This window comes from Solanum stenotomum, chromosome 7, assembly GCF_019186545.1.
Source record: "Solanum stenotomum isolate F172 chromosome 7, ASM1918654v1, whole genome shotgun sequence".
NCBI classification, from domain to species: domain Eukaryota; kingdom Viridiplantae; phylum Streptophyta; class Magnoliopsida; order Solanales; family Solanaceae; genus Solanum; species Solanum stenotomum.
In genome coordinates, this window is record NC_064288.1 from 1,584,191 (window position 1) to 1,589,541 (window position 5,351).

Genomic DNA, 5,351 nt, shown 5'->3' on the forward strand with positions numbered 1-5,351 from the left:
CATTCTAATAAGAACTAGAAAACCTGAACATAATAGAATTGAGTAGTATCTCATGTCCTCATTCTCACTACTTAAGAAGCCTAAACAACAAGCACTCAAGGGTGTGTCTTAGTGGTCAATGAAGTTGATTAAGCATCATGAGGTCTCAAGTTTTTTTTTCTTTTTTTTTTACCAGGAAATTTTTATTCAATAGATACTTTCTAACCCAAAGGAGTTCGTTGAGCTTAACAACTAACATGATCGCATTGTTTCACTATAGCTAACACAACACGATAAGCTAAAGTTAGATAGTAATAAAGCAACATTAAGAATTCTCCTTGTAAATAGAACATTTTACAAGGAGCATTGAGCAGTAAAACTAACTACACTACATGTGTAGTTGTAGAGCTACTTTCTTGAACATTTAAGATAACTCAAGACATACGCCTACGCTTCTGGGAAAGATTCTCAAAAATGATGTAACTGGCTTTGATGGATCGAAGGATGCCAGGTAGGTACCGATCTCATTTTTAAGGTCAGCGATACCGGTCAAAACCTCCATTTTCTCGACATGGCCCAGATTATTAAGCAACTCATCGCTCTATTCTTGCTCATGTTCAGCTCTCTCTTTTGCTTTGCCATTTTCTCATATTCGGCAATGGCGTCCTCTTTATCAAGTAAGAAGGCAAGACCTTTCTATTTGTAGAATTCTGTGCAATTTGGACACCTACAAAGGTCTTCTCTCCAGTCTTTGGAAAGGAACATGAACTTGCTTTTCTCAAGGCTAATTGGAGCTTCTAACAAATTCAGTCCAACAACATATTTGGTACTAGGACCAACAACTGTGTTACGCTGGTTAAGGAGAGTGTTTTTTGTGGCATTTTCTCCAAGAAGAACAGCCTTTCCGTTGCAGTCTTCTTTAAGATTATTATCGGTTATATGAGTCTTAACTGAGGAACTTTCGTTGCTAAGCTCCTTAGAAGATCCCATAGTCAAGGGTGCATCTTTAACCACCTCCTTGTACCTTGAGGAATTTGTAGTAGTTTGCTGCTGGACTGGTGCAAAGATAGAATCAGGATATAGCTTTAAAAAAGAACAAACAGTTGCGCACCCCTGGCAGATAAAATCCTCAAATTGAGGCTCCCCTTTGTCATCCCTTGGAACCATATCAGAGGACTCAAGACCAAGATGCTCCTCATGAAACCAGTCCTCACAGATGCAACATTGGAGATTCTCCAATTGGTCTTCAACATCATGATCAGGATATGGCCAGCACACATGTGCAGTATGAATCTTTGAAATTGTGATTATATGTATTCTTCGTGTTTTCAACATCTTTTCTAGCATCAAGCTTGCAAAAGAACTCCCCGAACTTTGAATTTCCATAGTTACACCTGAAGTTTCTCTTCGTCCAAAGTTCCAAAATCTCATGAGCATCATGGCAAGAGAGGCTACAAGTTGTGCATACTCCAACATTCCCATCTGGTGTGAAAAAATAGCATGTCTCTTCATATAACCTTTATTATAGGTGCACTCCTTGCCTTCATCACCACCTAAGACCAAATCTTCCTCCAGTTCTTGCTCTTCGAGATCTTGGAGAAACTCTCCAATTGAAACAGTATTCTCAGCATCCTCTTCAAATGCATCAGCCATTTTAAACCCAAAAATGAGCTATCAAACCAAATTAAACCCTAAAAAAATAGGAAAACCTGGGAACACGAAACCCTAAATTGGATAAAGAAGAAAGGTATCTACACGCAACGATCAGCTGATTCGATGAAGTTTACTGCCATTATCCATTTCAAGTTTAAATACCAACAGAGACAAACACTAAGTTGTTTCTTTTCATATTTTCTATCCTTGCTGGATAGAGTTATCCTGTACAAACAGTCTGTGGCACATGAGCTCACACCCACTGTCCTTCCCTAATATAGTTGAGTTTCGGATAAAAACCCAGCAAACCTTCATTATCGTACCTTATTTTGACCTTTTTCCCACACTCCATGGCATACTTAATATAGTTCGTGAATTCTCTCAACAAATTAGCTATGATTGCAAAGCATCCCTAGTTCAAATCTTGGTCAGGGTCATCTATTTCTCTTATGCCAACTCTTTCAAGCACATCATAAATCATAATTAGACTGCTCTTGATTTGAAAAGAGTTATTGGGTTGAATGAGTGCCTCATGAAAGCTAGACATTTTCTCTTCTTTTGGTAATTTTAACAAACAATTAATGTACCTTGAGATCAATTGTCCGACCCACTCTTTCATAACATTTCAGTCTTTTCGATCTCCATTAATGATGACCTGCAACTTCCCCAACTCTCTTGAGTCACCAAGCACTAGTTTCTCTATGACCCTCTAAGGTATGCGTTTAGAATGCCCATTTTTATTTTAATTCATGCTGCTTTCCTTGAAGGATTCACAAACTAATACGAATGTTTGAGAATAAAATACAATCTTAATTGCCTACAACAACAATAATAACATACTCAATATAAGCTCACAAAGTGGAGTTTGGGAGGATAGAATGTAGACATACCTTACCTCTACTTCAGAGGTAGAGAAGTTGATTCCGATAGATCCACTACTCAAGGAATAAAAGATACTTACTAATAGAACAAAACTAGTTTACCCCTAAATCAGTATGGATTTTCAGATTGCCAGAGAATTTTGGTAAAGCTTATAAGACAATTTAACTTGTCAATGGAAAACAAACATTTCCGATTGATATTTGACGAAAAAGTTGAAATGGATATAATTGACTTCACCAAATATAATCATAAATCTAATGTAGCTAGCTCCCAAACAAGATACAATCGTCCGATCAACTCTTCCTCAAAATAAACCCCAATATTCAAGTCATTACTATCTAGGATGTCAATTTTAAAATTAGGAAAAAAGCTCAATGTAGTCAGAAACCACAAAAATATTTGCAATACTGATCCATTTATCACTAATAGAATTTACAAATACCCAGAAGAAAAAACATATGTACACATAAACAAAAGACTTCTTAATCGGTCAGTTCATAACCCCAATTAGGAATATTCAAGAAAACACAATATAGCTTTACACACTATTGATCCAAGTAACACTTTAACTCAAGATAGTAAGATGGAAATTTGACAAACACCCAGCAAAGACTTAACCAACAATGCTCAGATAAACAAAAAAGACTCAAAATTTAACATAATTAACGAAAATTTAACATAACCATAATTGAATGCGAAGGAAAATTATCAAAAGTGCAGACAAGAGGTTCAAAACAATTGTATATTGGTCTCACTATGTAAATTTAGGCTGTAATGGTTCATACGCAAGAAGACGATAATCAAAGACACTAAAATCATAAGATAATCATAGGGAAAAATTCACCAAACTTTGTGAAAAGTGACTAAATAAGTAAATAGAAAACATACCAGATACTACCCATAACCTAGCTTTCACTGAAGAACCTAGCTTTCATTTCAGGAAAAACTAAACCGGCCGCTAAAATTTGGAGAACTTCCCCGAGTTATTTTGGTGAAAATTAAAAGACTGCGCTCTGTTTTGGCGGTAAATTGAAAAAGAAAATTAAAACAGCGCACAACCTGTATAAGTTATCTCAAAGTTAAGTACATTAGCAATAAAAAAAATTATTGTTGCCAAATATTATACAAGATAGCAATAAATTAATTAAATTGTTGCAATTTATTTAAATTAGGCAACAGTATTATGGTTGTTGCAAAAATATTGTTGCAATTTTCTTATATTTGAGATTTATTATATTAAAAATAGAATATAACAACAATATCAAAATATATGGCAACAATAAAAATATTGTGGTTAAAATTTACAAGAAATACCAACAATCAAATCAAGTTGTTGCAATTTATTGATATAAGGCAACAACACTATAGTTATTGCTAAAAAGTTGTTGCTAAATTCATGCTTTCTTGTTCTCGTCATATAAGACATAAATATAATACCGTTAGAAAACTACTCTCTAGTGGAATTATCACAATTGACTATGTAAAGTCAAAGGATAATATGTCGGATCCACTTACAAAAAGGCCTAAATAGAGAGAAAGTTGAAAGATCATCTAAGGGAATGAGTTTACGGCTTAGGACAAGTCATCGTGGAGGTAATTCTACCCAGACTGGAGATCCCAAGAGTTATGTTCAAGGATAAAAATAAAGTTGTGACTGACGGTTTGACCATGTCAACCAACTCAATCCATTCTCATGATGAAGACAATGCTCAGGAACAAAGATACAACATTAAGGCTTGTAAATGAGTTAATATAGCTAAAAGTTTTTAATGATTTGCTAAGTTTGGCAGATTTGACCAAATAATGTATCTACGCGATAACACGGTTAGAAATCACCTATGAAAGTGTGAAGTGTAAACCGTTTCAAAGAGGATGATTGTCCAAAGCACATTTCTCTATACATTCATGAAACCAAGAGGTGTTCATGGATGAAACGAACACAACCGTAAGAACCATAAACAGTAAAGGGTTGATTGTGTAACATATGCATCACTGTCTATGTATACATCAAAGTTTGACGGTTCAAAGATATCAAATCTACCTATTGACCGAGTATATTCGACATATGTTCACTACAGAAAGTTCAAAGGGAAACCTACTTATCCAGATGCAATTAATTCTTTCTTGTAAAGTACACACACTTGTCCGTTTCTTTGTCTTGGAGTCATTCCCCATTCATGCGGGGGATTGTTAGGTTTTAAAAGGTGTGAATAGAAAATGAAAAGTTGTAACTTTTATTAAAGGTTGTGACCTTTTCGAAAGATTGTGACTTTTCCAAAGGGTCGTGACCTTTTCGGTTAGGCACAATATGAACCTTTTCACACTACCTTTGTTTTCTATAAATTGAGTGATTTCCGCTCATTTTAAGAGAACCAATTTTCTGGACTTCTTCTACCACCACTACTACTACTATTAAATTTAGTATTCTAATTGTACTTTACTGTTGCGCTGAGTGGTTTGTTGACATCGTTGTTTTAGGTACCAATACACCGGTGAGTAAGATCGTTCTATCCTCAAAGGATATATTTCATCAACCTCGGGTATTTGAAGGGAATAATATCCTTAAGGAGACACTATGTATTCAGTGGGCTCGATTTTCCTTTTTAAGAAAAATATTTTGTATATTGTTTCTAATTTATTTCTGAGTTTATTGAGTTTATTTCCTTACTGATTTTAGTTTTCTAATTTTGAAAATGTTCTTTAAACTTTGTTGTTTCTTATCAAGTTCTTCAAAGTATCTTAGGAATACAGGATGAACAATAATAGGTCATTTACAAATTGTTTTTTTTAAATAAAACGTATCACATAAATTGAGAAAGAGGAAATAGTAAAACTCT

The 5,351-nt window shown here is 34.6% G+C and overlaps 1 pseudogene; it reads right to left on the minus strand.

The window, feature by feature from the left end:
- Window positions 1–413: 413 nt before the first annotated feature.
- Window positions 414–3,549, minus strand: LOC125871808 (uncharacterized; annotated as a pseudogene).
- Between the last annotated feature and the right edge of the window lie 1,802 nt (window positions 3,550–5,351).